The following is a 9,512-nucleotide window of genomic DNA, read 5'->3' as shown; positions in this document are numbered from 1 at the left end:
AGTAATCCACAAAATTGATAACGCTACATAAGAGCTTACATGAAAGCTCACTGGATATTAATCCACACTCTATCCAAGGCATCCATAACTTGGCCAAGTAATCCACAAAATTGATAACGCTTACATAAGAGCTTACATGAAAGCTCACTGGATATTAATCCACACTCTATCCAAGGCATCCATAACCTGGATCAATTAATCCACAAAATTGATAACATTACATAAGAAACTTTGTCAAAGCTCACTGGATATTAATCCACACTCTATCCAAGGCATCCATAACTTGGCCAAGTAATCCACAAAATTGATAACGTTACATAAGAGCTTACATGAAAGCTCACTGGATATTAACCCACAACAGTCTGTAACTTGGACAAAGTATCCATAACTTGTGAGCACTTTTTATTCCCTCCACTCTTAGTCTGCAATTCTGGTGATCAGTGTGAGAACCTTTGGACTGACTGCAAGTTTTCTTTTGGTGGCGTTCCGCTCCACTTTTGATCCCTTGTCCGGATTTATCTTGAAGAGGCACCTATCAAATGAAAAAAAACAAAAAACTTTAGTCACTGTGGATTGTACTGTAATTTAATGTTTTCATACATTTGCAATAAGGTTACACAACAGTGTAGACAGAGCTTGTTTGTGAAAGAGTGTTTGGATATACAGGGAACTGTGGAATTCAAAGAGATCAATAATACATTGTCCTACTCCGTGTATGGGTTGATCTTTCATCATTTCATAACTCAATCAGAAAAAAAGAGAAAACAAGGTTGTTTTTCCTCTTACAATAAAATCAGAACATTAAAATGAGGTTTTTGATATTATTTTTTTATGTGCTATTTGGATAAATACAGGAATTGCATGGAAGATTTGTGGAAGTGCAGGTGCTTTACTTTCAGCCTACATGCATAGCAGAAAAGCCTGACCGGAGATCTGCCTGCCGACTGCAAGACAAGTCTCCTAGATCGGGCAGGAGCCAGCACCATCTTCAGTAATGTCCCTTCAGGTCCATCTCGGCAGCTCCATGCTGCTTTTCTCCACGACCCAACTCCACCTTCTAGTGGGGCCCCCTCAGTGGCAGTGCTGGTTCCTGTCTGGTCTGAGTGACTCCTAGCATGAGTGTTCATGTGCAGCAGGCTGTCAGGCTTCCCTGCTGTGAATGTACGCTGAAGGTAAAGCACTGAATTTTTTATCTTTAATTATTAACATTTAAAAAAAGTGCACTGAAATCGCATTATTAGGCCTCTGTACTGTTAAAGGAACACGCCACCCAATGTCAGTAGTAAAATATGTTCTTACCTTAACTATAAACAGAGATACCTCTCCCATGTCGGTACTGGTGCCTTGCGCCACAGCATGTTGCTATGCTAGCGTGGTGGAGGACAGGGGAACTACAATGTAACGTGGTGGAGAGAAGTACTAGGTCAAAGTACTCCCAAGTGCTATTGCGCCACACATTGTAGTTCTCCTGTTTATTCGCTTGGAAAATCGCCACATTTCATGTTGTGTGACCTCACACATTTTTATGTGCTTCTCGTGCAACTGTATTTAAGTAGGGAAAACGTGGATGTTTTTGATTACTGCTATCTTCCTCCCTCTATGGCTACGTCTGAGCCCGCTAGCATAGCAACATGCTAACACATTCGCGCCGCGCACCAGAGTGTTTGAGTACAGCACGTACAGACACGGGAGAGGTATGACTCAACTCGTGAAAGTTAAGGTAAGAACAGATATATACTACTACTGACATTGGGTGGTGTGTTCCTTTAATGAGGGCAGAGGTGGGCTGGAAAAAAAGAGATTTTCAAGTGGGCCCTGAGTTGACAAAGTTTGGGAACCCTTTTATTAATCATTTCAGCACTTGAGCAGTGCTCAGTTGTACAGTATGTGCATTTTATTTATATATATATAAAATAATATCTCGATGGGCAGCACCTGTCCCGAATTCGGGACGCTGACTGTGCCCCCCCACCTCCCTCCCCAGACACCAAAAATGAACCTACATCGGCTTATCATGCAGCTCCATAGTAATGTTATATACCAGCTGAAAGCTGAGGTTCAACAATCGATACAGGTAAAGCTTTCCATGCAAAAATAATATTTATTAGATCTAAAAATGTCTTAAAATACCCTACCCCCATATGAAGTTTGTAAGAATCCATAGATGTAAAATATCTGCATTGTTTCATTGACAATATATCCGCATGCCATCCCAAACAAAAAAGATGCATAATGAAAAACGGCATTTTTTCTGAGGGAAAACCATTTGGATCTGATGTCCATTGTTGTTGCTGGACCAATAATGAGGCATGCTTGAATCTGTCATCCAACGTTGATGGGCCAATAGGGTTGCTTCTGAATGAGCTTCCAAGCGGGACTTACATGTCCGTGTAGCCAATGAGGAGACGATTTTCAAGGATATGCAACACATCCCCCCCCATCCCAATTCCTTCCCGCGTTATGCTAGTGCGCAAAGAGGCTTGTAATTTCTTCATAAAAGTGATTCTGTGCAACAGATGCATATACTCACCAGAAAGGTGCATCTCGTCAGACTGTGTTACTGGACTTGTACTTGTACTGGTACTGGCTCTTCTGAACTGTTGGTTGCTCTGGTTGCTTGGAGGACTGTCCAAGACATCTTGTTGGCCTTAATAAAGGACAGATAGTAGTAATACTTAACCAAACAGACATCACATAGCTCAATCTGGGTATATTAATACCCAACATAAATACTCAGTAGCCAATTGACACACTTCAAAATGTTCCTTTCGCAATATAATGCAGTAGAGTACACCACCACTAACACCCACTATGAAATCAATGATGAACAAGGTATAGTTTAGTCATCACCTTTTTGAAAACATCAACAAAAATGTAGAGAAGATTCTTTGAAGTATAATTCATAGTATAACTTCTGTATTGGACTGCATTCATTTGAACAGGTGTACCTAATAAATATATCTTGACTATGCACATTTTTCTAATGTCAAAGTTGATGGTACAAATTGAAACACATACTTGACTTTTTGAGCAGTGACAGAAGTTTCCTGGCTTCAATTGGTCTCAGGAAAGAAAGGAAGTCACTCTCCTGCAGGTAGCTCAGGTCTTCCAGGTCCTCAACTCCTATCCATGATATCCAAACATTAGTGTCAGATTTTAACTTTTAACTTACTCTGAGTCAACAATGCTATGCTTAAGTGAAATTACTCTTGTCCCACAAAGCTTGTACACAGGCAAAGGATAATAATCTAGTTTCTGCTCAGGCTTCCAACATTTCATGCTCTGCCTTGCTTGCTTCACTTCATACAATGTAAATGCTGGCATATAAGACACGTCATGAGGTGTAACAATAAAGTACACATGCTAGTCCTGCATCAGAAGCATGTATATACATATATAAGTATATATACTTTTTTGATCCCGTGAGGGAAATTTGGTCTCTGCATTTAACCCAATCGGTGAATTAGTGAAACACAAACAGCACACAGTGAACACACAGTAAGGTGAAGCACACACTAATCCCGGCGCAGTGAGCTGCCTGCTACAATGGCGTCGCTAGGGGAGCAGTGAGGGGTTAGGTGCCTTGCTCAAGGGCACTTCAGCCGCGGCCCACTGGTCGGGGCTCGAACCGGCAACCCTCCGGTTACAAGTCCAGAGTGCTAACCAGTGGGCCACGGCTGCCCCTGACCTGTCCTCTAGTGTAACATTAGCCCATTTTAGCAGCTTATTTATGGGTTTAATGACGTGTCCTGTAGAGTAATATTAGCCCATTTTAACATATTATTTATGGTAATATTAATACCAAAATAATTCAGTGGAAATGCATGGATTCCAGTTGCTGCTACTGGAAGAAACTGGAATCCATGCATTTCCACTGAATTATTTTTGGAATCTGATCCCTTATCATACCTGTTCATTCTTACTCGTTGCTCGACTTATCGTGACTAAATTCAAGATGGCTGCAAACGCTAAACTTCGTGAAGATACTGTCTGTATAAATCGTCTTGTAAGTAAACTACCAGTGCTTTTTCAAAGTTCTCAATGTCTCGTTTTAAATGTCAGGGCCCTCGGAAGTCTACCAATGAAGTGTGGAGATACATTGAGCCTCGTAAATGGGTGTAAAACAGTGATTTATTTGCATGGCTAGCCCGATGCAGAAGCACCACTACTGAAAAAGCTGTTGGTAGCATCGGCTAACTAGCGCCAGATTTTGGAGTGCAGGGGACAAGCCGAGATGGGCTATGAGACATACGTTCACACTCGGTATCATGTTTCAAGACACTTTAGGTCAATATCACACCGGAATTCTCTTTTAAGTAAGTTTGACCTTCTAGCTTCGTCCTTCCTCTAGCCTTGACATCGGGCATTAGCTGCTATTCACTTCGAAGTCGACCAAACAGGAACCGCCGCGCGATGTTGTTGGGTTGACACCGGTTTAGTGTAAGTTTAGCGTAACGTCAAAGACTGATGTTCCCAACAGCCAATGGGGTGTCTTCTTCTTCTCAAACAGATCCCGTTGACCAATGGGGTGTCTTCTTCTTCTCAAACAGATCCCGTTGACCAATGGGGTGTCTTCTTCTTCTCAAACAGATCCCGTTGACCAACCCATACCGCAGTTAGGGAGAAAAAAAACAGACAGGTTTTGTTTAAGCCTTTTTTTTTCTTTTTACTTTTTTCCCCTCTTACAGTCCCTTATTAGGACATTCTCTGCCCATACCAACCCAAACAGGACCCACGCTTTTCAAAGCATGTACTCCAATGACATGTCGCGTTGTTGTCGTCACGTTGTTCTGGTTCTGGTGCCGTGAGACGTTTTTGTTTATGTGGTTTTATCCTGGTATTGGCCTGCTTCACTTTCCCTATGTCTGATGTCCTTTCAATATAAATTAATAGCCTATAATGTTAATAAATGTTACCATCTAGGAAATTACAGTAATTGTAGTTATTTTCAATGAAAACATAAGTCACTTAAGAAAGGAATTATAGTAAAATTACTAATTAAATTGTTATTTTACTTTTAATTTCTCAGTAACTTTAAATGATTTTCTACTTTTTTTAGAGTTTTAAAGTTGAATTTTACAGTTTATTCCCTTAAATAACAGACAAATATTTGTGAAATTACGATATATTTGTGAACGTATTTTAACAATAAATATTTGTATATTTTGTAAAAGAACAGGAATATTGTGTGTTTTCACAGTTACAGTGATTTCATGTTAGTTTACATTTGGCATGTAAAATCACAGTCTCTTTTTGTAAATTAAATGGTATTTTAAAAATACAGACAAAATCTGTAAAATAAACAGTAAAAAAAACTGTTATATTACAATTTTTTTTTTACAGTGTAGTCAGTGTTTGTCCCAAGTACAAGCTTTTCTCAGTTTTTGTTCTTCTTCATGTCACCTCACGGGCGCCGTAGGATTCAATTCATCATGTTTGCATGTCATTAGATAAAAAAAATGTTCAAAAGTCAAAGAAAATGTTTTCTGGGATGAGATCATAGAAGAGATATCTGGTGTCTCGCAATATTCATTTCTGACTATGAATATGGAAATACATCATGGGTTATCTTTTATTGCGCAGGCTACATTCACAAATACATTAGCCTACAAAAACAGAATATAGGAACAGGAAAATGTCTCGGATCCATTGTTTATTGTAACTGCAAGATTGGTAGCTCAATCAAATGACGAAATCAAAATTTCTTGTACTGTTCTGCTGGCTGTCAGAATAATCAGCAGCACAAATGAGTTCGCTAAAATATTGGTGGGGACAATTTTGTCATCTTAAAATTTTGATTAGGACTTAACGTCCCACCCTAAATCTACACTCATGATTGACACTGGAAACAGAGTTGATTTTTTTAAGTTATCACTCCTAATAATACATTCATGTTATCACCATGACTCAACACATTTTTCTCAAAATCAAATATATTTTATTTGTAAGATTCAAATAAAAAACTGTTCAAAAGACAATTTTACTGCAGATTCCATTTATTTAAGAATTCCATTACAATTCAGAACAATGTCCCCAGCAATGGGGTTAATACAGAAAATGAAAGAAATAACAACCACATTTTCAATAAAGGTAACAATACTCAAATAACACAAAAATAGGTCAACATAATAGGCGATCCAAAAATAATAAACAACAACATTAATAAAAAAAGCAAAAACAAAAACACAAAAACAACTTGGTTGCTCGTCCATCATCAGATCATTTTTAAGGCTAAGCAGTCTCGGAGGTAACCGCTTCATCAGATCATTTTTAAGGCTAAGCAGTCTCGGAGGTGACCGCTTCATCAGATCATTTTTAAGGCTAAGCAGTCTCGGAGGTAACCGCTTCATCAGATCATTTTTAAGGCTAAGCAGTCTCGGAGGTAACCGCTTCAGGTCATCAGATCATTTTTAAGGCTAAGCAGTCTCGGAGGTAACCGCTTCATCAGATCATTTTTAAGGCTAAGCAGTCTCGGAGCTAACCGCTTCAGCTCATCCATCATCAGATCATTTTTAAGGCTAAGCAGTCTCGGAGCTAACCGCTTCAGCTCATCCATCATCAGATCATTTTTAAGGCTAAGCAGTCTCGGAGGTAACCGCTTCAGCTCATCCATCATCAGATCATTTTTAAGGCTAAGCAGTCTCGGAGGTAACCGCTTAGTCTCAGAGGTAACCGCTTCAGCTCATCAGATCATTTTTAAGGCTAAGCAGTCTCGGAGGTAACCGCTTCATCAGATCATTTTTAAGGCTAAGCAGTCTCGGAGGTAACCGCTTCAGCTCATCAGATCATTTTTAAGGCTAAGCAGTCTCGGAGGTAACCGCTTCATCAGATCATTTTTAAGGCTAAGCAGTCTCGGAGGTAACCGCTTCAGCTCATCCAAACCCATTACAATTTTTTTAATAAAATTGAATGTATATGACAATTGCTTTGGATAATCTAGATGTAGTGCATAAATTAAGCCAAAAAGCAAAATTAACGCCTCTGTCAACTGTGCTATATCACACACCACAATATCTCCCTCAAGAACTATAGAATGTGTTTCAGGACCAAACTTCACAAGGGAGACTATCATTTGAGACAGTGAGAACAGCTACAGTTGTATCCAAGAGGTCTGGCAGGTCAATGTCTTCTGCCTGAAGAACATGACAGTAATTAGTTAATGAGTAGAACAGTCAATGAAAAACACTACATGTGTATTTAATATGAAATACCAGTGAATGAAAAGTTCAGTTAAAATTCCCAAATATGACATTCTTGGTGAATTACTGTAGTATGATTTAATAGCTTTTCTGGTGGCTAGGAAGATGGTTGTGGTTGTTGTCTTTTGGCAGTATCAGAGAGGGTTAAATAGAAAAAGGGATATATACAGAGAACACAAAGTAAGAGAGGGTTAAATAGAAAAAGATATATATATATATATATATAGAACACAAAGTAAGAGAGGGTTAAATAGAGAACACAAAGTAAGAGAGGGTTAAATAGAAAAAGAGAGATATATAGAGAACACAAAGTAAGAGAGGGTTAAATAGAAAAAGAGAGATATATAGAGAACACAAAGTAAGAGAGGGTTAAATAGAGAACACAAAGTAAGAGAGGGTTAAATAGAAAAAGAGAGATATATAGAGAACACAAAGTAAGAGAGGGTTAAATAGGAATTCTATATAGAGAACACAAAGTAAGAAAAATAAAGAGTAAAAGAGCACACACAGTTGAAACGTACATTCCAGATGGGAAGTTGAAACGTACATTCCAGATGGGAAGTTGAAACGTACATTCCAGATGGGAAGTTGGAAGTTGAAACGTACATTCCAGATGGGAAGTTGAAACGTACATTCCAGATGGGAAGTGCCCGCAGAGCAATTGTGCGTGTTAACATCAACGTCTTCCTAGAAGACAGAGGGATTGTGGGTAATGGGAAGACATGCACGAGCGCAAAACCCCACAACACCCACTCCCTGTCGGTGATTGGTTGGAACACTATTTATTTTAGATTTGAGCGGTTGATAGCACCAATTGTTTTTGTGTACAGATCTGGGAGCCTAGGCTGTGAAGCGTTTTTTTGATGGCCTGCTTATGGGGCAGCTAGTGGATCGTTAGGAAAGAATAGATGAATGTGATCAATTATGTTTGGGCCTTTTTTGAGCCTGACATCGCTGATACTTTAAGGTGCTGTGCTTTTCAGTCAGCCTTTAAGATTTGATACTCGGTTCAAAAGATACGTGTAAAGGGGTGAAAAGACCAATTTTACCTATTGGGGCACTAAAGCCCTTCAGCCTGTGGTGAAATTAATCATATGACTGACACAGGGCTTCTTTTTTCTGAGTTACAGTAACTGCTACCTCTAGACACCCAGCTCTACTCAACTTGTGACGGTAGTTAACCATTTAAAAATAAAAAAAGCTGGTCTGCCATGCCAACCAACCACAATCACTCCCACACTGTTTTAGGCAAGGCCTGCTTGTGCACTAATGCCTCTGCAGCTTTTGCCAATTCATCTTCACCGGCATAGGCATTGAAACTAAAAATGACCTCAGCCATTTTTTCTAAAACATTGTTTCTGCCCATTTGTGAGTTTTATGGGTGTTTGTATTCACATTGTATGCTGCGTTACCTGCCTCCAGTATGTGTTCCACATCATAGGGAAATGTTGGAACTGGGAACTCTGAGTGCGGCCGTCTCTGAGTGCGTTCCTGGGTCTGGGTAGTGAATGCTGTGGGAGGGGAGTCACTTATTATCCTGACCACGGCCTCTGAGGGTCAATACGCAGAGTTCTCCATCAAAGTCAGGGTCTTCATATTGAAGAGTAAAATGGCCTTCTAAGTTAAACCTCTCTTGCATAAATGATATCAGTTCATCTAATGGGGATGGTCTGGTTGGTAAGATGACCTTGTGAGCTGTGTCTGCATTAGAATAGACTCTTAGCAACAAACCAGGGGGTTGTGCCATCTAAAAAAAAAATAAAAATGAAATGAATTTGTAATTCTCAACACATAAAAACAAACATAAGTATTATTTTATGTGCAAAATTCAGTACCTTTGCTCTTGCTTAGACGTATGTCTGTCAACGCGAGATAAAACTCCTTGGTGTCACGAACAATCTTCCTGAAATATTATTTGCAGAAAGAGTACATGAGTCATTAAAATCATTGACAGTGTACACATAGATATTACCTGGCCATAACTCATATGTCCTTAAGTGTTCAACATAATCTGACTTCTGCTGCCTGCAAATGAAGACAACATCACTGTGGATCAAAATAATTGTGTCAATCTTACAAAACTGAGGCAGTCCTGCTTCAAAGCCAACTGAAACATATGACCCATTGCAGAAAGCAGTACCATCAATTATGATCTGTTCTGTGCTGTCAACTGTAGGCCTGTCAGTCCTTTCAGTCACAAACTGCTTGGCAACTTCAGGTAATTGAGAAACCAAACAGAGTGGAAAAGTGTGAGGAGAATGGTTTGGTTTAAAAAAGGATGGAGAACTGAGGTGGTAGGCCATCATGTACTGA

At 39.4% G+C, this 9,512-nt stretch overlaps 1 long non-coding RNA gene across 1 annotated transcript; it reads right to left on the bottom strand.

The window, feature by feature from the left end:
• Positions 1 to 444: 444 nt before the first annotated feature.
• On the bottom strand, positions 445 to 3,294 carry LOC125297464. Its single transcript, XR_007194055.1, has 3 exons — positions 3,019 to 3,294; positions 2,531 to 2,647; positions 445 to 532 (listed from the first exon to the last, which is right to left on the bottom strand). It is a non-coding gene; the product is annotated as an uncharacterized LOC125297464 (long non-coding RNA).
• Between the last annotated feature and the right edge of the window lie 6,218 nt (positions 3,295 to 9,512).

The sequence above is a fragment of the Alosa alosa genome, chromosome 7 (genome assembly GCF_017589495.1).
Source record: "Alosa alosa isolate M-15738 ecotype Scorff River chromosome 7, AALO_Geno_1.1, whole genome shotgun sequence".
Taxonomy (NCBI): domain Eukaryota; kingdom Metazoa; phylum Chordata; class Actinopteri; order Clupeiformes; family Clupeidae; genus Alosa; species Alosa alosa.
Note: the sequence above shows the minus strand (reverse complement) of the source record. Positions and strands in the feature narration are given on the sequence as shown.